This window comes from Pleurodeles waltl, chromosome 4_2 (assembly GCF_031143425.1).
Source record: "Pleurodeles waltl isolate 20211129_DDA chromosome 4_2, aPleWal1.hap1.20221129, whole genome shotgun sequence".
Lineage (NCBI taxonomy): Eukaryota > Metazoa > Chordata > Amphibia > Caudata > Salamandridae > Pleurodeles > Pleurodeles waltl.
The window spans coordinates 409,326,392-409,352,088 of record NC_090443.1 but is presented as its reverse complement, the minus strand read 5'-3'; the positions used below and the strand labels follow the sequence as shown (position 1 = coordinate 409,352,088).

At 46.2% G+C, this 25,697-nt stretch overlaps 1 protein-coding gene across 4 annotated transcripts in view; it reads left to right on the top strand.

The window, feature by feature from the left end:
• The window catches only part of RABGAP1L (RAB GTPase activating protein 1 like), a 1,234,468-nt gene that overhangs the window by 532,990 nt on the left and 675,781 nt on the right, over positions 1–25,697 (top strand). The gene's annotated exons all lie outside the window — the stretch shown is intronic.

Sequence of the window (25,697 nt, the reverse complement as noted above, 5' to 3'; positions counted from 1 at the left end):
GCAGAGGCCACACATTTAGCCATCTTCGTTTGTGTGGTGTGCTTTCCAACTGACACAGAAGTGGTGCACTCTTCTCATTCACAGTTTTCTGGAGCATCCAACACGCATGATTCGTCCTTTCAAACGATCTGTAAAGTGTATATTAAAAACTACAATGTCATACATGAGTGATTTATCTGTTCAAAATAAATTTGATAGAATGTTTGTGCAAACTGTAACACGAAAAAACTGGGAAAAAATCAGCACTGAACCTGGAAGCCACATAGGCTAGTACGTTCCTTTTCTGGCCCTGTGAAAAATGAGTCATACTCAGGTTATAAAATCCACAAACGTTTTGGCGTATTCCGCCTTTGTATCATTTTTCATTTCTCATGATTTTCCAAGCAGTCCCTGGATCCGACACAAGAGGAGGCGTCTGTGGGTTCAAGGGATGGCTCTTGCTATGTTCCCCATCTACCTGGATTTTAGGTACGAGATGTGGCAGATGTACAATCTTTGGGGTACTTTGTTTCGAAGGCTAGAGCTATTCGGTGCTCGGTAATACCGTTCATACTCTCAGAATTGGAAAGAGCTTGTGTTCTACTTATTGGATGTGTAAGTAAATGTTCCCATTAATAAGGAAAATTTGAGTAATCATAGGTTTCTGATCTGAGGATGTTTGTACGTATCGAATATGACAATTTGATTAAAATGGATTTTTGATTAATTACAGAGAAAAAATGACGAATCAGTGTATTTTTAACATATTGTTATTTCTGATGTCCGCAGTAAGGTATAACGCTCTAACTTTAGCTTGGGACTTTCCCCTGATTAATGTTCTTGTAGATTTTGCCTCAAGGGTTGGCACACCAAATAGGCTATTGGAAAAATATGTGTGAGGATCTGCAATTTTATTCATGTATTTTAATATATAATATATTCAATAATATAAATGATAAAACAATTCACCCACCTGACTTACAAATGCAGAAGTTTGTCCAGGGCTCCTTGACTTCCACCTGCCACTGAGGAGTAGCAGAGATCGAGTAATAGAGCCTTGTGGTTTATAGAAGTTGGCATCAGACATAGCGTACCTCTGAAATTAGCACAGTCAATAAAGATGATGGCCCAGTGATAGTTATTTACTTTTAAAAAGGAGTCATTGTGCCTTTCGTTGCCCTGTTGTGACCAGAAATACAGCTAATGATGCAGTGTTATCTTGTGGTTCTTCACTTCCATCGAGTGTGAATTATCTGTCTTCTATGCTGGACCTCTCTGCCATGTTATCCGGTGGGGGATACCTCTGTTCGAGGAAATATTGTTTGTGACAGTGAGACAGTTGTGGTTGTAAGTTTCTGAGGCTCCTGTTTTTTTATCAATGGAAAAAGCTTGTGTTTGTTAAATGAGGTAACATGAGCCGAGGTTTATCTTATGCCATGAAGAGAGACATTGTGCTTCAACCACAATGTTAGTTTGGGTTCTTCAAGTTCTGTAAACATTAGACTGGAGGATGGGTGCCTTTTTGAAGAATTGGAGAGTTAGCTGTTCGGGGGCAATGCCCCACTTTAAAGACAACCAGATGATGGTCAAATTAATATATCAGCACAGTAGAGCAGTGACACTTGTGTAGCAGCCGCTCTGGGTTTTGTCTTTTACGAGGACACTATCACAGGGATTCACGGTTTGAGAGTTCAGTTCTTGGTGGCGGAACACCACTGTATATACAGGTGCGGCAGGGTGGTTGCTTCACTGTACCTTCAGAGAGCGAGCAGAGTACTCGGCGCTTTGTGGGTCTTGGAGAAAGCCCAGGCAGAGGAAGTAGATGAAGAAGACCGAATTCTCCCAGGGTGCACTCTGACTGCTATTATCGTTGCTGCCAGGGGTTCACTTGTCATGCAGGGTTGTCTCCCTTGTGCGCTTATATAGCTTCTTTGTGCATTCAAGATGGCAACTCCTGCAGCGAAGTTTGACATCCATATAGCACCCACTTGCAGTTTTGAGATGGGGAAGAGATTGACTATTGCCCTTCTTCCTGGTTGGTGGGCCCTTATATCTTGAGTGCTTATCTCCCCAGTGCTTTAAGTTACTGGGTGGTACATGACGATGTAGACCTTGGCAGCAAGTTCCCTCTGTTCTGGTATGATAGTTTCGTCAATCCAGCAGGCAGATCAGACATTTCCTGTTCGAAATCCTGGGGAACAGATTGAAAGCAATATCTTGTAGTCCCTGTGACAGGATCCCAGTAGTACACCTGACATCTTAAAGAGTGCAGAAGGCTTAGTGGCCAATACTTACAGAGAGTTTTAAATGCGGAAAGGGTTTCACTTTTGTCACAGGAGGGCATAATTCACATTCCAAAGGACCTGGACTAACTAAACAGGCTTTACTAACATCTTGAGGCAAAAGGTTTATGTTTCCAGCCAAGAAGCCTAGAAGCATTCAGACAGATATCAACTCCATATATGGTCAAGTCTAGGTCAGCATTGCCTGGTCTTGTGGAAAAGAGTTTATGAAAAGGAGGTGTCATTGCCCATGTAGGACACACCCAAGCTTCCAGAGCGAAGGAGCGACTTGAAAGCACACACATACCCACCACCATCTCATCTTCACCATCGTCTGCTCCACTTTCATCACCTTCACTGGTATGTTTATGCCCATCAAAACCCCTCTCTAGGGGATTTCCCTGATATGTGAATGTTCAAAATCCTTAATGTAAGTGGGCTACGAGTTTTAGTTGGGTAACTGGTGAGCACTCCCCATCTCATCTCGGTAGGCACATCAGTTAGTTTTGTATCCTATGACTCGTAACTGCCACCCCCAGGTAACCTCTCGGCTGTCAGGTAGGTGAGGGTACTCACCTGAGGAAGGGTTATATGTATTACCTGAACGTGACCAAATTAAAGGCCATCCGTGATGCATCATAGTATCGCCTCCATATCGGTCTCCTGAAAGTACAGCTCTTAGAGGAGCGGAGAATTAAGCAGGGACAATAGAAGAAAAGGCAAGGGCATGCACAGTACTTCTTCTGCTATGAATTACTTTGTATAAAAACAGGACATGTAGTAGTTTTAGAAATACGTCCGATGCTTGACAAGATAAATACATAGTTTGAGAAGCCCGTGCAATGTGAAATTATAGAAAACGCAGCGGGTATTGATATAGCATTTATGGCGGGTTATTTCGCATTACATAAATAGAATCTTGTCACCTTATGATTCTAGGATGTGCAACAGCCATTGATATTGCTTTTAAGAAACATGTGGTAGGACTGGGAACCACGTCAGCAGTTCCCTTGAGGACTGAGATAGGTAGGCTAAGACTGTTGGAAGGGGTGACGTTGGATGTTTTTTCCGGGCTTGAGGCAGGTGAGGAGTAGTTTGCTACTTTTGCTTCTCTTCATTGGCAGAAATTTCTGTATTCTGTTGCTTGGACTGCGTAGCCAAGACATCTTTCTCTTCCTTGACTCTCCAGTGGTACATGTGGTCAAATGGTTAAGGCTTACTCCTGGGGTGGTTAGTGGATCTCGCTCAATTTAAGTGCACCCCAGAATGTATCGCCAACAATAAAAATCAATGTCTGGTCAGAGGTAGCTGCAAACCCCTACAAGCACCCAAGGACCTAGCCCAGTGCAGCCAGGCCCTGTGGCCAACCCCCTATAACCGCACAGCCTTTCGCGTGCATGGGTTGGCCGCCAGACCTTACAACCAACCCTCTATAACCACCCAAGCCACGCACAGCCTTCAGCTGTGTGCGGCGAGCCGGGATAAAATTTAAAAATATGCAGGGGGACCACCCGGACCAGGGCTACATAATTTAAAAGAATGGGGTGGGGGACTGTCAGCTCCCGCCAAGAAAAAGCAAACAGCTACCTTCCAAAGGTGAGCACCTCGAGAGGTAGCTGTTGCCAGCCCTAGAGGGTGGTGGGCTGCGGGGCCAGTATTGGCTCTATGAGGGGGGGCTTGTGGCCCCCCTCCTTCTTTTCAATTTGGCCCCTGTGAGGTAGTGGTCCCCGGGGCCAGGGGTCTGCGACGGATCCACTTCTTAAATGTATTTGTAGCTCTGGGGAGGTGGGAAGGGGGGATTGGTGGGACCCCCTTATTTTTTTTCCAGTTGTTGCCTTTGGGTGGTGGTGATCCCCGGGGCTTTTCAAAGCCCTAGAAAGGGCACCCGTGTACACCCCCTACTTCATATTTGTGCAATGCTTCCAGGACCTGGCCCACACAGGGACAATATTAAAAGCATGCGTGGTCTCCTGCGCTTGCTTTTTTTATTAAAAAAAAAAATAATCATGCTGAAATTTGCGAATATTCGCAAATTTTGCAGTGAATTTAAAAAAAAATGCTTTTTTGCACTGGCGGGGTCCCAGACAGACACCTGTCCTAAAGCTAAGGGGTCAGGTTAAATGTACCCTGCCCCGTTTCTTCTTCTTATGAAGTCGAGTCTCCAAATGGCTGCCAACACTTGCTGGTTAAGTGTTGGCACCCATTCAGCTCTCCGCACAAGAGCAGGAGGCTATGGATAGCCTTTGTGCCACGAGATTTACAACTTTGGTTTTACTTTAATGTCTCAAAAGGTACTGAATGGATTTACACCAAATAAGAAAAACAGCACTTTCTGGACCAAGAGCTACCTTTCTGCCAAATTTAATGTAATTCCGTCCAGCGGTTTGGGCTGTAGTCGTATCTAAAATCTCTGTGACCCTCACTTGAAATATCACCCTGAAACTTTCCATGCATTACAAAACCATTGGGCACACTTTTTTTGAAAATGTTGTGAAGATTCGTCAAACAGCGCCAAAGATATAGGCAAATTTTTTTCAATGGAAACTAGGTCCTCACTATACCTACTGGCGACTGCCAGTGGTTATATATATATATATATATATATATCACCCCATTTAGAAATGAGCAGTCTGGTACCAAATTGTGGCTGCTGGGCCTGTTGAAAAAAGAAAAACAAGCGAGAAAAATAGAAAAATAAATATGCATCTGGGAGGGGCAGTGGTTGAGGAGGTGGGACACTCAGGGACACATTACCTAAGAGAGAGAGAGAAGCTAAGGAGGTGGTGAGTGTTTAGAACAGCTACCAAAAAGCATGGAGCGTGGAGGGATGCAAAGAGCAACAAATTAGTTTGGGGAGTGGAAGGAGAGGCAGCACATAGGTGACAGAGGAAAAAAACATAAGCACTCCCATGCAGAAAGAATAAAAAATATATATAATTCCCTGATGTTAATGAAGCCTTGTAAGCATATAAGTCATACTATCAGAAGGATGGTAAAGAAGATTTGCTTCATGAAAGGCCCAGACACAAAAAGAAGGAAAGCCATTGAATAACAAGTAAATTATATTGACAAGAAAGCCAGCTAGTGGTAAGCAGTGGACTGGCCCAAAGATGAGGGCTAATAAATGGATGATGAAGTATAATACTGGATTGACAAATCCAATAGGTTTCTCTTTTATACTGCATACTATTACTTTGCCAGCACTGGTTTATATTCTGCGGAGGGAGCGTTGATAAAAGCATCTGCAAAATGGATGCTACTGAAAGAAATAGTTGCTTTCTTTTCTGTTGCAGTCATTTTTCAGGCACTTTTATCAGTGTTCGCTGCCTAATGCTACCGGACACTCAAATAGTCCTTCAGAGAGCTGAAACAGCACACCCATTCAGCCAATAAGAATATAGTGAGATTGAAATACTCTTGTAGATTAAACCAAGATTATATTGACAATGTCTCAAACCAGTGGCTGAGGATTCTCGAGCAATGAACCAATGGCTGAAGGAGCTTAGCATGAGTGTTTTAGGGGCAAGGGCCTTTAAAGTCCTAGGGTAATTTACAATTTGCCATTCGAGCACAACCTTCCCCAACAATAATGCAGTTTGTTATTCTCCTGGGGGAATTTAAGGTCTCGCTCGAAGGCAGTTGCCTGGAATGACCTCGTTGTAGCAGTGGCCAGAACCTGCATAATGCAAATCTGAATAAACCAAGTGTGCCTTCCTTTCCGCACACTAAAGCATGTACAGTGATGCTATACGTGTTTTGTAGAGACAGTGAAATTGAAAGAGCACAGAATTCAGCAAAGGGAGTTTTGCATTACACTTAGCATGCGCAGTAAATGCCCACTCTGCACTTCCAGTGCCAGTGGTCACTTGCCTACTACCGTCCAGTCGTATGCATAAGTGATCTTCTCCCTAAATTGGCGTTCCTGTCTCTGGCGTCCAGAGTAAGACATTTTGTTCAATAGTCATAAGTCATACTCCTCCTAAAGCACAGGATGGGGCTTGCTAATGGGATTGCAACATTTTTATGAATACACAAATTGTTACAGCCGCGAGTGTTCACCACGTTTGCCTGTGATTCCTCGTGATGTTCCCTCAGGAAGCACACTCATCTCAATTAAATGTTGAACTGAGTCCGCACGTAGTTCATATGGATGTGTACAGTGCACTCACATGGATCCTCCTTATGGTGATGCATGTGGGTAAACACGTAAAATGCACATGCTTAGTTACAAAGTCTGTCCTATACCACAGAAGCCTCGTGAATCTGCCATGATTTGCTTGAAAACAAATTAAGGTTCCTTTAGTGAAATGGATATCTTTTTACATTTATATTAAGCTCACTTAGGTGGCACAGTTGCGCGTATTTTTCATTATTCATAATGTAATATAACGTTGGTAAAATACCTCTGTGGTCTAATCCATGCATTCTAGAAATCACTGTGTAAACTGAAGATTGGAATCTCAGTTGGTGTGCCAAGCAGTTTATCTCCCCCACCACTCCCTGAAAACAATAAAATGAGTACCATTTAGCTGGGTAATATTAGAGCCTGTTATTACTTAGAGCGGCAACACGCCACAAATGTTTACAAGTGTTTTTCGGGTTACTGTACTTAACATTACACCATCAACTGGCTAGTTCCAGGAAGGAGTATGACAAACGTATGTCTTTGCATCTCAACTCAGATATAGTGATAATCTTTCCTGATTAAATCCATTTATACAAAAGCAGCATCTGTTCCGAGCATGCTTTCTTTGCGGATTTCAGCACCCTGCTACATTAATTACCATTAACGGGCATATTTTAAATGTCCAGCAATCAATTCCTAAAATGTGACCTTGTTATCCAAATGAAATGAATGATCGCAAGGGCCGCAGTCCTGAGGATGGCGAGGCACTGCTTCCAGTTTCCAAGCAAACCACCAGTGATTACAGCAGAGACGGCACAGAGGCGCTCTGTTTTGACGCCTAAGTGGTAAATACCATTGTCCCCAGGGTGAGGTATTTGCTTAACGTGGTAATTACCTCCTATTTCAATTTTACAACACCTTGAAAATATGGCAGAACATGCCTAATCTGTTCGGCAGTTTTGCCTGCCGAAATGTATCAAGGAAAACATTGTTATTCTAAACCATAAATCTAAAGAATGTGCGCATTGCTTGCCTCATAACTGTGTGTGTTGGGGGGGGGGTCATCTTTTTTTAACCCTTTTTCCTGCTTTTGCACTCCGCTGTATTTCTACCACATTTTTAAGAAGGCGGTGTTTGTACGTTTGTGGGAGGCGACTTTTAGAGGCTGTTTGAACATATTTGAGAACCTGTCTCTCTCCGGCCGCGAGACGCCACTCCCTCCCCTCCACAGATGCCTGTGATCCGAGGACGAAAACAGGACAGCAGCACTTTCAGAGCTTGCGTGCTTACCTTCCCCACTCTGCGGAAGTAGTAGCAGCAAAGCACGTTGTATGGGAAAAGGGCTGCATCCTTCTACGGGACAGTCCTGAGGCGACAGTTCCTAAGCCCCCTTAACACAGTGCTACGTCTGCTGGTGCACGGACACTCTGTGAATTCCCTCATTGCCTTCATTACTTCCGGGTAGCGAAGGCAGTGATGCAAGTGCTGGCCTGGTGGCTCGCGCCAGTGGAGTTGGGCGAGCCAATACATTTACAGGGCGTGCCGAGCCAGGACAGGGACAAGGGTCTAACTCGGATCTTGGGGGCTGTGCACAAGCCGAGCCCTGAAAATGTTTCCTGAGTAAATCAGACAACAAGCATAACGTAAAATGTCATAGAGCTGCTTCAGATTTCAAGATACTGTATTTCCTTAACATGTAAAACTTTGATATTAATATATCTTGTTATTGCAATGCGCCGAGAAGTACTTATTAAAGTGCTAATTTTTTAACATAAAACGTTAGCGCACTAAGAGCAAGACAGTTGTCACGTAAACATTTTACGTGACCTGGATTTTTATAGAGCAACATTATTATCATGAATTCAAGCACAATGGGTTTTTTTTACAACTTGTATTCTCGGCTCACATATTCTAAAGATAAATTAAATATTGCCTGAAACCTGCCACATAGCAAAAAACTGTTCTGGTGAAATCTAATATTTGCTAAGATGAACAATTTGAGCGTGAAAGCCTTGATTTATCCAAGGTTTCTAGTTTCACTTTGAACACATCTCAAGCAAATGGGTATCTATGTTTTTCCTTATTTTAAGGCTTTGTTTCTAACCCTTTGTGCATTTTTTTTGCAATTTGTATATGGCCTGATCCCGACCCAAATGTATTGAGGCACTTTACATGAGCGATAGTTATATTACACAAGGTTACATTCATTGTTTATAGGCAGGGGGATATTAAGTGATTTTCCCAGATACACAGGATGTTGGGCCAACACCAAGACTCAAACCTGCTTGCAGTTCTGGCTGTAACTCCACATCCTGGGTAGAGGGAGGCAGGCAGACAGAAGCCACATGAAAGCTTGGCTCATTATGGACTTGATGTTCCAACAGGACCTTGAGCTGAGTCAGTGCCAGACTTAAGGCTTTGGCCTAGCTCAGCCATGTAGTGGCTCGCCCTCCTCTACTTGGCAGCCTACATCACCAAAGTGGGTGCCCTTGCACCAATTTCCACAGATGACAATATGTCTTTCTTTGGTACCGGGATGGGGGAAAGGGCAATGTTTATGGGATGTTTTCAGGAGACAGTAGGGCTACTGGGGCCTAGTCAAAAAGCAAAAAAAAAAAACACAAGGCCAAGAGAGAGCAAACATAACAGAGGGAGGAAGGGAAAGACAAGGATGAGAGACAGCAACACGAAGCACAGGGAGAAAGAAACACTGATGCAAGAGAGCAACATGGAATGCTTGGTGAAGGAAGAATCATTTGGGTAGGCAAGAGCTCAGGTAGAGGGAGGAGCCCATATAAGTACCACTCCCTCTTTCCATTGTCAGTTACTTTTGACAATCTCTGCGCTCCAGATCAGAGCCCCAAAAGCAAATTCATGCTACTAGTGTGCAGATTCCTGGACTTGGGACCTTATTAATGGATGAGGTCTAACCACAGAGTGGGTAGGATGGGAGAGCGGTTGAGGAATCTGTAGCTAGATAGTGTCTCTACCAGAAAAGGGTGTTACGTATGGTAAGTAACCTGTTCTTTTCCTTCTGTGTCCCGCTTCTGCCTTTCTCTCTCGTGTCCTCGGCCTAAATGTAATGATGAAAAATATATGTCCTGGTTCTGAAAAATGAATGTCGGTGTCAACCACAAGCCCAAATTAAGTTCTCTGTAAAACTAAAGGGAAACTGGGCTGCCAATTGTATTCAAATGTGTCCATCGTTGGTGCATGAGGGCTTCATTTTCAGTGTATTTGCAATGGATACATTTATAGTGAGTTTAAGTGGGAATGCTTTACAAGGATGATAGTTACGCGGAACGTTTGGCATGGATCTGCCCCTCCTGCACACTGACTGCAAGGGAGCTGGGACAGGAAACGAAGCAGGGAGAATAAGGGGAAACCTACAACGGAAGCTCGGAACTGAAAACCCAGCGAATGTAGAGTGTTGAACACACCTAACCTGAAGCTGGATATCAGAGTAACAGGATACTCAGAAAGGAAGGTGTCAAGAGCCAGCAGGTGCAGCCTGAGCTATGGATCTGAACTATGCAGTTTCGAAAGTAGGCACAGTGCCACCGAACTACTTTACAAGGGATCTCGATCATTGGGTGCTGAAAACCAACATGCACACTCCAGCCTTGGAGCTGCTTTGAGACAATACAAGCAGTGAGCTGCCTCCTCAGCTTCCCGGGTGAGCAGCAAACACTGCAGTCCTGCAGTTGCATCAAGGTCAGGAATGAGGCTGCCTCCTCAGGGGGCTTTGGGCAGGAGCAGTGGAGGCTGATGACAGTTGTAAGTGGTGAAGTAGAAGCATCACGTGTAATTGCACCAAGGAAGGCACGGATGCAAGTGAGCCCAACTCAACCAGCGGCCTTCCAAGGGGATCCCCCACCCGAGGAAATGGGGGAGAAGATGGCAGAATGGTGCATTTTACAGCACGGTTCCTCCAAGACAGAAGCAAGCACTGAAGTCCTGCAGTTTCACCGAAGGCATGAGTGTATGAAGGAAGCACTGCCCATTATAATTGCTTTGGGCAGGAACAGTGGCGACTGGTAACATCTGAAGGGTTTAGAGGGCGCAACCCCTGATGACACAAAACAAATCTGATTGTTCAAGTCCCATTCACCTGGAAGTCTCATGAAGGAGCAGAACTTTAGGTGAAGGCTGTGGAATTCGCTAAACCCAGACCTAAGAAACCACCCAAATCTGGTGTCTTTCAAAATAAGTTTTCAGGGAGGCTTTCCCTGCCTGCTAAACGTGTGAAGGACCACACTGCTGCCTTTCTGCTGAGAAGTTGGCAAATCTGGTGCTTGGCGACCCAGTTTGCTGCCCACCCATTATGAAGAACCATATTCTAGAACTTTTGACTCAAAGGATCTAGCACCACGGAGTGGCTTGCAAAAACAAAAATAAAATTGTGGGATAAAATGACGAGGCACTCCCCAAAGCAACTGACTAAAAAGCTACAGAATTTGAAGGTAATTCAGAAAGGTGTTTATGAAATATTCTGATTCGTTATGGCACCATCCTAAAGGACTTTTCTTTTCACTACTACTTACTATCCCAGGTACAACGTATATTGATTAGTTTTTAGAATTCTATGTCAAATAGTCATATAGCAAGATAAGTTAAATATGCCTGAAGCCTGGTTTCTGCAGTCATGTACAAAGGCACCCCTGCGGCCTTGCAAGGTCATAGGCCTTGTCATTGCCTGAATTCTCCTGCTCTGCTTTAACAACAACTTCTGTTGCGGAGTATATTGCATCTATAGGTTCAGTCTGCTACCTGACCTTTTATGTTGAATGTGAGAGATGCTGAATAAAAAGTAATACAAATGTTGACCTTATTTCTTCACAACTCGGGTAAATAACTATTCATCCTTATAAACGTAGACTACACACATACAACTATGCAGAACACTCACCAGCAGTTTGTGGCTTGATTCGCATGTGGCACTTCTCCGGAGTGGCATGGTGAGCGGAAAAGATGGAATGGAATGCGTCAGTGGTTGACCTTCATTCAAGCACTCTTTCATTATTTTATTTGCTGCTCTCCGCTCACCAGGCAGTACATCTTCTACCAGGACAGGCTTAAGCAACACAAGCGGGTCACGTATAATAACACTGCAGATTGTCAGATCAGGAAGAGGAAGGTTGAAGACAGCCATTGGGTGAACTAGCATTTTATTCAAGCGGTACCTGCCTGCTGTAGGGCACCATTTATCCTACACCGCATCCCTTGTCCACTACAATAATCTCACAGTGCACAACCCACTATGAGGCGTAAGACAACAAATAACTAAGGTCTGGGGGACCGCACAGATTTTACAGGGGAAATGTCTTTAGGGAGCCAAAAAAAATGCACAGTAACTGCTGCCTGGTGTGGGTAGAAAGGCAATTTGGTCCCCACCCTGGGCCAGGAGAGTCTTGTGTTCTGCGGGTTGTATGGCACTACAACGCAGAAAGAACATGCACACCTTTACCACACATTGAAACATCGAAAGTCTATTTAAGGAGGTATTATTAAGATAAGTTAATATATATATATATATATATATATATCTCAAAACTCAATAAAGCTGGGCGTGCTCAGACCAGTCCTGTATAATGCAAGAATAACTTATTCCATGACAGGCTCCCCCCGATGAGTTTCGTCCGTAGCCTTATTCAGAGGAGTGCACCCACACCCGTAGTGATATACAAACTTTAGAAATAAACAAAGGGTTACATTCCACTTCTACTATACTTAATGGTGTAAATGAGCGTGGCATGCTTTTTTGGGGTGGTAAGTTGTGATATGAGGGCCTACCGAAGCTTTGCTCAGATCTCCGTGGCATGGCCATGGAACCCCGGTCTTGTTGTGTATATATATATATATATATGTATGTGTGTGTGTGTGTATATATGTGTATGTGTGTGTATATATATATGTATATATATAAAACACCTAGTGGCGGTCACCAGTAGGTAGTTATAGTTAGGACCATGTTTCCATAACAAAAGCGTTTTTGGACTTGCCTATATCTTTGGCACTGTTTGACGAATGTACACAAAATTGTCCCAAAAAAGTTTGCAGTGATTCTTGTTGCGCATGGAAAGTTTCGTGGTGATCCGTCAAGCGGGTGCTGAGAAAAAAAGGGACTAAAAAAACATTGTGTTTCCCATATTAATTGTCCATAGGATTCTTTAGACACTACCACAGGCCGAACCACTGGACAGAATTACATTAAATTTGGCAGAGAGCTAGCTGTCGGTACACAAATTACACTTTCGCTTATTTGGAGTAAATCCGTTCAGTAGTTTTTAAAGAAATGTTGGGAAATTTTAATTTGTATATCTCTAACTGTGAAGTATTCGCGAACAAAGATGAGCTTGTGCAGGGAAATGCACAGCTCTGACTGACTGTCAACACTTCAAATCAGGAAGTTATGGCAGCCATCTTTGGACTCAGCTTGAGCTCAGTCCCATAAGAAAAGTAAAAATAAAATAAAAGGAGCCAGGTAGGGACACCCTGACCCCTTAGCACTGGTGGTGCATGTAGGGGGCGGGGGAGGTCCTAGTGGCATCCCCCAGAACAAAAAAGCTTTTTTAAAAATTATGTTTGTTGTCGTGAGATTTGTGACAAAAAAAACAAAAAAAAACAAGGGTGGGCCAGGTCCCAGAGGCATTCAAAATTTGGTGTGTGGGGGTCTCCTGCATCCCCCTCCCCCCCCCCCCCCCAACTCCAGGGACCACCACCTACCTGGAGCATTTATTTCTTTTTTATATGCGGGGGCTCTATGCTTGCTGAAGCAATGGTACTGCAAGGGAAGCCTTAAGGCTTTCCCTGCAGTGGCAGGTAGCCCATTAAGGCCATTTTATTTGTAGTAAAAAAAACAAAAAACACATGTTAAACATAGAGACAGCGAGGGAGCCCTTAAGGGTTCCTCCGCGGTGCCAGATAGCCCAAAAAGGGCTTTTGATTATTTTTTTTGTTTTAAATAAATAATATGAAAGCCCATAAAGGGCTAGAAAAAAATAAACCCCCATAGCTCAGTGTGAAGGTCACAGACCTTCGCACTGAGCCATGGTGGTTTGAGTCCAGTATTATTACTTCTTTTTTTATTAAAAAAAACAACATTTTTTAAATTTAAATTAGAGACAAATAACTAATTCTAAGTATATCCGACATCAAAGCCTAAAAAACTCTATCCATCTCCCTCTCTCTCTCTCTCTCTCTCTTTCATTCAATTCTTCCACTCACACACCCACTCAGACACTCACGCTCCCACTCAGACTCTCATGCACTCACAGCCCCAGTCAGACCCTCATGTACCCACACAGACCCACTCAGACAGTTATGCACTCACACCCGATCAGACGTCACACACCCACTCACAAACTCATTGACATCCTGATGAACCCACTCACAGACCCACACACATACTGACGTACCCACTAAAACACTAATGTATGCACTTTCACACCTAGACAGGCACTCTGACAGCCACTCTTACCCCCAGATACAGCGTCTCACACCCACAGAGGCCGCGGCTAACTTCTGCCGTGCACTCGCAAAGTGCGTTGCACAACATCGGGTTGGGTGGTTAGGGGGTTGGCCACAGGGACTGGCTGCAGGCCAGCCCTTGCGGGCAACCCCTACTGCACACAGAAGAAGGCAGTGCACGGTGCAAGGTTGGGTGCTTATAGAGGGTTGGCCTCGGGTTGACTAGGCCCTGTGGCCAACCGCCGCTGCGCACGGCCAAAGGCCGTGCGCAGTGGTGGTTGGATTCACGTATAGCAATTAAAATTATTATACGTTGAAAAAAATAGAAATTCACCAAAAAAAACAAAGGTTGCAAGGATGTTATAGTTAGGTTCTGAATTTACTTGTAGAAAACCATAGAAATTCAGCAGCTATAATTAGAGTTCTTTCAAGTTACTAAAACTCGCGCCTTAAGGTAACTATAACTCGCGCCTTTGTCATGCACAGCTAATCACTCCACATATTATATTATTGATGACATATTCTATGCCATCTTTGATACTCTCACTGCAACATTTGCAAAAAACGTATTGATGAGACAACTGTCCCTGGCGAGGGTGTGAGTTATAGTTACCTTAGAGCGTGAGTTTATCTGATAGAAACTTCTAGCTGCAGATTCCTTAACTTTGAATTTCCCCAGGCATCAGACCGGATCCGGAAACCTTTGCACAAGCAATACCCCTGCACGTGCCGTCAGGTGGCTCCATTCGGTTCCACTTGGCATCGTTGACGCTGGATATGACATCGTGGTCACCTATATAGGCGCCACCCAGGTGCGCGTACATCAGTTCTTTTCTTTCCCCAACTGTTAGTGCAAATCTAGAGAGAGCTACCCCTCTGTCAGTTTTCAACAGGCCTTTTTTTGACATTTTGTCAAGGTTTTTTTTCTTGTTGGTCTGTCGAGGATGACATCCAGGAAGACATGTGGCACCTGTTACCTCGTCATGTCGGTGAAGGAACCTCTCCTCGTCTGCCTTTGGTGTCTCAAGCTCGACCATGACTCAGAGTTGTGCTCAGACTGCTGGGCCATTGCACCGAAAACTTTGAGGGTGTGATCCCTTAAGCTGCTTGTGGACCAGCAGTCGACGACAGTGGCACACGCGACTCCTCGGAGATCTCGGTCCCGGTCAAGATGGAGGTCACGGCACCGTTCCAGGAGCCCCAAATCCTCTTCGTCACACTCGAGGTCCTCAGGACACTTGGGGCAAAGGCACAAAAAGAAGAAGTCCAACTGGACTTCGAATTCACCTCGTCTGTCCATCGGCCGACGCAATGAGTGAGGAACATTGGCGTTCCAGGCACGGTTCTGCGGAGCCATTGGCCAGTCTGACTCAGCGCCTCACCCCATTTTGAGGAGCGGCACCTACTTAGGTAAAGGAATTTTACGAGGCCACACACCACATATTCCAGTTGGCCGACCCCACTGGCATGCCTTTGGGCTCTGCGGGGTCAGAGGAGGCCCCACCAGGTTTATCTAGTAGAGACTCTATCTAGCTCCAGATTCCTTCCACCCACCCATGCCTCCCCTCTCTGCTGACTCATTTGCCAGGGTTAAGGTGATCCCTTTCAGGGCAAAAACAACAAGTGATGGACGGAATGCTGAACATTGTCAAACACTCGCCCCCAGTCATAGATCTGGGTTTAATCCATCGTTCTTTTGCTCACCATGCCACCCCAGTTTGGACCCAGCCATATGCAAATCAGTCTTGACCCTGTTCCTCATGGGAACAGTCCAGACCGAACTGCCAAGCCAGGTCCTCACTGGACCGGAAACAAGCATCCTGGGACCGGTTTCGGGGTTTCACCCCTCATCAGCCAGGCTAGCTTGAATCCAGTGGCATGGGAAGCACGGGACCCACGTCTGGGCATACCCTTCCCACTTAGGGCGACAAAGCAAAAACAACAAGTGATGGACGGAATGCTGAACATTGTCAAACACTCGCCCCCAGTCATAGATCTGGGTTTAATCCATCGTTCTTTTGCTCACCATGCCACCCCAGTTTGGACCCAGCCATATGCAAATCAGTCTTGACCCTGTTCCTCATGGGAACAGTCCAGACCGAACTGCCAAGCCAGGTCCTCACTGGACCGGAAACAAGCATCCTGGGACCGGTTTCGGGGTTTCACCCCTCATCAGCCAGGCTAGCTTGAATCCAGTGGCATGGGAAGCACGGGCCCTAGTTTGGACACTCATATTCGCAAGTTCTTTTCATGGCTCTGCGCTCCTGGTGTGGAAAGTCGTGATTAAAGTAACTGACATCTGCGCGTCTGGGTGGTGCCTATATAGGTGACCGTGACATCACATTCGGTACTGACGATGCCCCGTGGAACCGAATGGAGCCACCTAACAGCATGCACAGGGGTATTGCTGTAGCAAAAGTTTCCAGGTCCAGTCTGACACCTGTGGAAATTCAAAGGTAAGGAATCTGCAACTCGATGTCTGTACCAGATACTGCATTGCCAAAAGTAAGTAACCTGTTTGGTTTTCCTAGTGAATATATATATTTTTAATTACATTTTTGGGGGGGAGACCTTCCAACCCCCCCTTTGTTTGATTACCCTTACAACCCAATATGCCTACCCACCCCTAAATCCTAAAAACACCCTTACCACCCTGTACCCTTACCCACCCCTAAACACTAAAAACACCCTTACCACCCAATACCCATTTCCACTCTAAACCTTAAAAATACCCTTACTGTCAAATACCTCTACTCACCCCTAAACCCTAAAACACCCTTACTACCCAGTATCCTTACCCACCCCAAAACCTAAAAACACCCTTACCACCTTGGACCCCTACCCATCCCTGAACCCTAAAATACCTTCACTCACCTAACCCCTAGCATCCCTAAAACCCTATCCAACCATAAACCCAAGCCTAAAACTCTCTCTCTCTCTCTCTCTCTCTCTCTCTATATATATATATATATATATATATATATATATATATATATATATATATATTTTCTCCCTCTCTCATACTTGCATTAAATGCATGGTAAAGGCATATGCATGGTAAAATCTGCATAGTAAAGGCTGTTTCCCAATGTGCAGGTGATCATCACATGATCATTGCACACCTTCAGTGAACTAATGGGTTGTCGACTCCACTAAAAGTAAAACAAGAGCTGGCCAGAGTAAGTCAGAAGCAATGTGGCAGAGCCTTCTCAGCTAAGAGAGAACTTTTCTCCTACACCCAGCTTTCTGTGCGTTTCTTAAGGATTAGCTGTTCCTTTCCTGAACCACAGACCCCAATTACTTTGGTCCTGTATCTAAGGGTCAGAAGCGGACTGCCCTATGTCCCCAGACACCGCCCCCTGCTCTGGTCCCTCTAAGGGGCTTTTTGTCTGAAGTGTGGTCTGCCCTCCCACATCCTCAGACCATGCTCCCTCTTAGTGTCGGTTGCTGCACTCTTCTCGATGCTGTGTGAGAGATCTTGTGACTGACACCCGCGGCTGCTGATTTGATTAATAATGTATGGGCTTCTAGTACCAGGCTGGCTTCTGTGACCAATAACTTGTCTGTGCCAGGCACCCGTTGCTCCGCGTACAGGGCAGAATCAAGCTTGTGGCATGAGCTATGATGTTAGTGGACTTGAAGCCGATGAGTAGGTTGGGGCAGGATATCTGATGCACAGTGGGTAGTAAATCTGAAAGCTGAAGCAGTGACTGAGAAGGGTATCTTAAGCATGGTGTGTAGGATTTCTGAAACACGGAGGCAGGGGTATCTGAAGCAAAAAAGGGGGGGCATCTCAAGCATGAAGTGGAGTTGAATACATTAAGGGGGGAGCTGAAGAGATTCTAAACATGGGCTTGAGGGTAGGCTACCTGGTGGAGGCTGAGGGAAGGGGGAGAGGGGAAGATGTGAAGCACGGGGCAGACCGAGGAGATATGAAGCATGTGGTGGGATAGGTTGTTGGAGATATGAAGTGTGGAGGTAAGGGGCTGGGGATCTAAAGCATGGAGCAGTGTTGGGAGCAACAAGAACTGAAGCATGACCTAGGGTTTAGTACATCTGAAGAATGGCTTAGTAATCTGAAGGAGGGAGCAGATCTGAAGCATGTGCTTGAGGTAAAAAAGACATCTAAGTCATGGACTATGAAGGGCTTTGGGAGAGCCGAGGTGAGTATTCAGAGTAGTGAGGTGTGCACTGAGGCGCAGTGTCTATCCACGGCTTCTTTTCAAGAGCTTGTTCTAGGCACTAAGGGGATATGCCCTGTCTTCTGCATGCGCTCAGTTTTTGTATGGGGGTAATTTCTGTGGCTTTTCGTATGGTAGGAGCAAAGGCAAGCATATTGGTGGCGTAGGGGTGTTATGTAGGGGTATGCTCGGTAAGGTACCAGGTGTCCCGGAATTGCCCAGAAAGTCCCGGTTTTTCCCAACGACAAATAAATGTCCCAGTTTTTGAGAGAGGTTCGGATGAATGTGCATGTTAATCACACTGTTGTTCGGGCTCATGTTTCTGCTGGCCCAATCATCACACCAGGGACACAGCCCAGCGTATTTAGAGCTTCCTGATGTGCAGCCTCACCTTATTCAAGCAACTCAGCAGGATTTAAAGTGAGGTGAATGAGGTCTGCAGAGCCTTTAAGCCAAGGCCGGGCTCATCCGCAGCCCTACCATGAAGCTCTTCATAGCAAGGGGAGGGAATGTTCATATAGAGCGCTGATAGATGTTTTCACTGAAGTCCTTAAGTGGTCGGTGTCTATGGTCAGTGACAGTCCTATTTCTATGTCTGTGCCTGTTCTTTTTCGGTTCTGAAAATCTGGCCATCTTTACATTAGGACTTCAAGACCTGGGGTCGTTAGGTCCTAGTTGGCATCCACTTATGTTTGAAGTTCTCACTGAAATCCAAATTGACAAGACACTTTATATAATGAGAATACTTCAGTGCATTTTCTCTTCCTAGGACTTTCACACAGAGAACAGGCATCACCGCCTCTAGTGATAGCCTGTCTGTATCATGGAAATTGACGCTAATTTGGACTCCTTAAAAGGACTAAATGGCAAGCTACATGCAAAACAGAATGCAGCAACCAGACAAGTCCTTAATTTAAACAGCTGGGATTACGTTACTCCACGTCTCCAACCTCTTCACTGGTAGTAAAAATATCCTTTAAAGGCTTTTGCATTGCACTCCTGGTCGGGATTGATTGGATGGAGACCACGCCTTTATAATCCAATCTCGTGTCATACAGCCAGAAGAGAGCCCTTAATTCAAGTATGGCTCCTTGATTCAAAACCTCCCTTCCGAAGCAGTTCCTTCTTATTTTAGACACACGTGTCCTGGAATACACTTCCAAAGAGGACAGGACCATCGACAGTCATTGAAATTGCAGTGGAGGAAAAGTTCTGTTTTTTCCCCAAATGCTGGACTCAACTGAATCCCTCCACAAAATGGTGTGACTTGTATATGCTACTTGCAATTCTATCATTTCACTCCTTTTACAAGCTGCACCACATCTCGAGCACTGACTTTGCTTCATGCACCAAACCAACACACAGCACTGGTAGATGTTGACTACTAACAACAGCCTCCCTCCACTTGCCCACTGCAGATGTTTTGACCTTGATGAAGTGTGAACCCAGCTGCACCCCCTGCCACGACAGTGGACTAGATTTGTAGGGTCGAGCCTGTGAAAGCATTGGGTAGCACATGCATATTGCTAGTGAGATGCTGTTGTAGTTAGAAACAGGCTTGGAGTCCGCCAGTGGCGTACCATTTTGTGGCTTGTGTGGCGCTCTTCTTTACAGCCTTGTAATTCGTATTGGGGGCCATATAATAATTTCTGATCCCGTCCGGGGAGCAGGAACCAGGCACTGATTCTTTCAACGTGATCAGTGCCAGTCCGCTGCTCTTGATGTGGGTGAGGTATTAATTTCTTCTTTTAACTTTAGTGGCCTGTAAACAAAAGGTGCATGACTAGCAAAAACATGCAGAGCAGGACAAACAAAATTGCGAAGTTGTATTTTCTATAGTTGACTTTTTTTTTTATTTTGCAAGTGTTTTTTCTCACTTTGCACTCATGTTTTTTTTTTATATATAACTTCTAGTGCCCTGCAAACCGAAGGTGTGTGACTGGCAAAAACCATGCCAGACAGGAGAAAAAAACCCTGAAAAGTTGTATTTTCTATAGTTAACATTTTTTTATTTTTTTTTAAATTATTTTGTCAAGTCTTCTTTTCTCACTTTCCACTGATTTTTTGTTTTTGCTTGTGGGCGCTGTTCTCAAAAGAGGAATATTATCTTGTTCTAAATATTGCAAAGTAGCATTGTTTCTTTCTCATGTGCAATTTTCGAAATTGTACTTTAACACAGAATTGTGCAGTAGGTCCCATCCACCCCACTCCAATCCAGTCCGCCCCACTCCAATCCAGCCCGCCCCACTCCAATCCAAACCACTCACCCCAATCCACTCCAGTCCAGCATACTTCAGTCCTCCAACCTACCCCACTCCAGTCTCCTCAACCAACCCTACTCCAATCTGCCCCACTACAATCCAAAAGTTTGCCCTACTCCAAGCCAATACAATGTCCCTCTCCAACCTGCCTCACTCAATTCCAAAGCAATCTGCCCCACTCCAATCCACCCCACTCCAATCGAAAACAATCTGCCCACTCCAGCCTAAATCAATGTGCCCCACTTCAATCTGCCCCACTCAAATCCAAAACAATCTGCCCCACTCCAAAACAATCTGCCTCACTCCAGTCAGCCACACTCCAATCTATCCACCACACTCCAGTCCAATCTGTCACATATCAGTACTCCCAACCCACCCACTCCAGTCTGCCCCCCTTAAATCTAAAACAATCTGCCTCGCTACAATACATCAATCCAAATCAATCTGCCCTACTCCAGTCCACAGCAATATGCCACACCCCAATCCAAAGAAATCTGCCCACTCCAACCTGCTCCAGTACAATCCAAAACAATATGCCCCACTGCAGTCTGCCCCACTCCAATTTAAAAAAATTGCCCCACTGCAATGTAGAACAGTCAGCCCCACTCCAGTCCAAAATAATCTGCCTCAGACAATGCAAAACAATCTGACTCCAATCCAAAACAGTCCAGTCCACTCCAATCCAAAACAATCTGTCCCTCTCCAGTCTGTCCTACTACAATCCAGTACAGTCTCCCCTACTGTGTTTCAAAGCAGTATGCTCTACTTCAATACAAAACCATCTGCCCACCTACAATCCAAAGCAATATTCCCCACTCCAGTCTGCCCCACTCCAATCCAGAACAAGCTGCCCACTCCAATCAAAAGCAGTGTCCCCCACTGCAATCTGCCCCACTCCAATCCAAAACAATCTGCCCCACTCCAGTCCACAACTATCTGCCCTACTCTAAACCATAATAATCTGCCCCACTCCAGTCTGCCCTACTCTAATCCAAAACAATTTGCCCCACTCCGGTCTGAACCCACTCTAGTCCAAAACAGTCTGCTCTTTTCCAACCTGCCCCACTGCAAACCAAAACAGTCTGCCACACCCCAACCCAAACCAGTCTGTCCCACTTCAATCCAAACCAGTCTGCCCCACTTCAATCCAAAACAATCTGCCCTACTCCAGTCCGCCCGATCCAGACCGCCCCGATCCGATCCAGTCCAGTCAACCTCACCCCAATCCAGTTCACACCACTCCATCCCAGTTAACCCCACTCCACCATAATTCACGCAGCTCCACCCCACACCAATCCAATCTAATCTATTCCGCTCCAATTCACCACAATCCAACCCACTCCACTACAGTCGAACCCATCACACCACATTCCAATCCAACACACCCCACTCCAATCCAACCCATTCCAATCCATCTCACCCCACTCCAGTCCAGCCTACCCTAATACAGTCTAACAAAATCCACCCACCTCACTCCAGTCCTCCCACTCCAATCCAATCCACCTTAATCCACCCTAGTCTAATCCAGTTCACCTTAATCTACCCCACTCCAATCCAGTCCATCCCACTCCAATCGAATCCACTGCTCTCCACACATCAGTCCATCGCACTCCACACCAATCAAATTCACCTCTCTTCAATCCAATTCACCCCACTCCAGTCCAATCCACCCCACTCGTCACCTCATACAATACAATCCACCCCACCCAAATCCAATCCATCCCACTCACTCCAATCCACCCCACTCCAATTCACCCCTCTCAATCCATCTCACCCCACACCAATCTAATCCACCTCACTCCAATCCACTTTACCGCACCCCAATCTAATCCAACCCACCACACCCCAATTCAGTCCACCCGAATCCAATCCAGTCTACTCCAGTCCAGTCCACCCATCCCATTTCAGTCCACCCCACTCCAGTCCACTCCACCCCACTCTACTCAACCCATCACACTCTACTCCAATACACCCCACTCTAATCCAATCCGACCCACTCTACTCCAATCCGACCCACTCCACACCTCTTCACTATACCCCAGTCCACCTCACTCTACCCCGATCCAATACACACCTCCCAGTGCAATTCACCCTAATCCTGTCCAGTCCATCCCATTCCAATCCAATTTGCATTAACTCACTCTACTTCAATCCAATACAATCCACCTTATTCCACACCACTCCTGTCCAAATCCACCCCTCTTCGAACCACCTTAATCCAACCCACTCCAACCCAATCCACTCCATACCAGTGCAGTCCATCCCACACCAATCAAATCCACCCCAGTCATATCCACCTCACTCAATCCAGTTGACCTCTCTCCATGCCATTCCACTACAATCCACCCTACTCAAATCCGGTCCACTCCAATTCAATCCACCTCACTCCACCTAAAAAACAAAACAATCCACTCCACGCCAATCCAGTCCCCCTCAGTCCAGTCCACCACAATCAAGTCCATCCCAATCCACTCCACCTCTCTCAATCAGACCACCCTACTCAGTCCAGTCCACCCCACTTTATTCTAAGCCACTCAATTCCACCCAACTCCAGTGCAGTCCACCTCACTCCAGTCCAATCCACCCCATTTCAGTCCAATTCACCTCACCCCAAATCACCCCATCCTAGTCCACCCCACACCAATCCAATCCACCTCACACCAATCCAATCCATCCCACCCAAGTTCAATCCACTCCATCCCACCCCAGTTCAATCCATTCATCCCCACTCTAGTCCACCCCACTTCTCTCCACCTTACTCCACTCTAGTCCAATCCACCCCACTCTAGTCCAGTCCACTCCACTCTAGTCCAATCCGTCCACTCAACTCTAGTCTAATCTACTCCACAATCCACGCCACTGTAGTCCACCCCTCTCCAGGCCAGTCCACCCCACTCCACCCCTCTCCAGTCGCCCCAATCCTCCCCACTCAGTCAAATCCACCTCACTCCAGTTCACTCCACTCCAAACCACCCCACCCTAGCCCTATCACTTAAATCCAATCCACCCACCCCACTCCAATCTAATCACCCCACTCCAATCTAATCACCCCACTCCAATCCACCTCATCCCATTTCAATCCACCCCACTCTACTTGAATCCAATCCACCCCACTGTACTCCAGTCCAGCCCACTTCCGCCTATTCCACCCCATGCCACTCCACGCCACAACACTCTGCCACTGAACTCTACTCTTCTCCACTCAACTCTACTCCCGTAGTCCACAACACTCTACTCTTCTACTCCTCCACTCTACAACACTCCACACCACTAACTGTTAGCCATGCTGAACAGCATCCACACTGATGTACAACATGACAAAGACACATTGCCAAAGCCAGTAGCTCTTGTAAAGGCGAGACCTACTGGCTTTGCAAATGCTTGTGGATATGCTGTTTGCGAACTATTCTCGCATTCCTTTGCCAAGGACAGGTGTATGCCATACATGCATACCGCTGCCCCGTGACTAAAGCAAACTGTCCAAGCCTCACTCATGACACCAAACGAAAACACTGCTAGATCAGAATAATGTCTGTTTATTTACTAGATCTGGTTAATGTCTATTTATTTACTAGATCAGAGTAATATCTATTTTAATATTGATGCGCTCTTGTGTAGTGCGGACATTACTCAAAGGTGCTAAAGTGCTTTACAATAGAGAGGGATTGTTACATAAGGTACACATTTACAAATATGATCCTTACTAATGCTAGTTCCATACTTGCACTATTTTCCCATCTGTGCACCACTGATGAAATACTCCCGGCTCGTTCAAGAGGTACGAAGCGCTATAGCTATGTGACAGTACATTGCAGTTGCTGAGAAGAGAGAGGGAGTATGTCTCGATACCACAGGCTCATGGGCAGGGGTGGGGCTGGGCCAGATGTAGGGGGCCTTCCTATTGCTTAGTTTATTTATTATTTGACTCTACAGTCCGCTCCACCCGCAGCTGCGGTGCTCGATGGCTCGTGTTATGTTTGGAAGGGAGCTGGTCGGAAGTGGGGGGGACCTGGCAACTGTTACCTAGTGATAGTTTCAGCTGCAGTGACCATTGGCTGTGTAGCGGACTGGAGCAGGGGAACCATGTCACCTTTTGTGATATGCGCCCTTTTTTAATCTGCGTAGTTGGGGGTGTGAACGGTGGGCAGCAGTGCGCAACACTACTGTATCAGAATGTGGAGTGCTCCAGGGGTTTTGCTATAGCAGCATGTGTATGTGCGGTTAAGGGGGCATAGGGGGTAAAGGTCACGGATCTGTGGAAAGGGGCTGTATTGTATCGATAGGTGGGAGGGCAGAATATGGGCTCCATCCTTTAGGATGGTGGGTGGGGGCGCACGCCTTACTGTGGAGGAAGGAGGAAATATGGGTCTGACATCATGCGGGAGAGAGTGCATGCGGTCTTATCATGGGGGTGGGGTGGAGAGTGCATGCGGTCTCGTCAAGACGGAGGGGATGGGTGCAGTGTCTTGGGGAAGAGAGTGCATGCGGTTTTATGGAGGAGGGACTGCAGGCGGTCTCACCAAGAGGGGGGAGAGTGCATGGGGTCTCAATGATTGGGAAAGGATGAATGTGGAGTTTCCTATGGAAATGGGCGGGAGGGGGAGGGGGCATAGGGCTTTCTGAATTTGGAGGGCATGGGCTCCTTAGCCGACACGGGGGCTCTCGGATTGGGATGGTGTTTGCATACGCCTTGGGAGCTCAGAATGAGGGAAGAGAGGCCTGGGTATCGTAAGCAAAGAAGTGGTGGGCGTGTTGTATTTTTGGCAGGGGGGGGGTGGGAGGCACGGGGTACTCAGCAGGGAAAAGGGAGGGCAGGGAGTCTCATTAGCAGGGAAAATGATGGTTCTGGGCTCATCAGCAAAGGAGGGCGAGACCTAGAGCACTCATTAACAGGGGCATAGGAGGGCATGGGCTGTACTTCATTAACGAGAGTGAGCAAGGGTTTTAAAGAATGGGACAGGAGGGCACGGGGTCTGGCGAGAGGCTCTGCCACAACACCTCGGGAATAGTGTAGTTTATGGGAGCGTGGACGGATTTAGGGACAAAAGGGGGAGGCGATAGGGAAATGTGGAATCTGGGGTTGGCGTGAAGTGGGTGAGGAGGTGGACTAAATGGAAAGGGGAGAATGCAAGATGAGAGGGGTTTAGGAGTTGGGGAGAAGAGGTTGATTGAATGAGGGAAGAGATAAAGGAATGTGTGAAGAGAAGCTGGGGGGAAGTGGGTCTGGAGGACAGCAGATTTGGGGGTTGTTGTCTAATTGCCTCATCTTGTACTTGCAGGGTGGGATGTGGATGAGGGGGGTTTAATAGGAGAAAGGATAGCATGGATGGGTGGGGGAGAGGGGATTGATTGGACTGCTGGGGGGAGGCGGTGTAAGTGGGGCGAGGGGAAGTAGGTA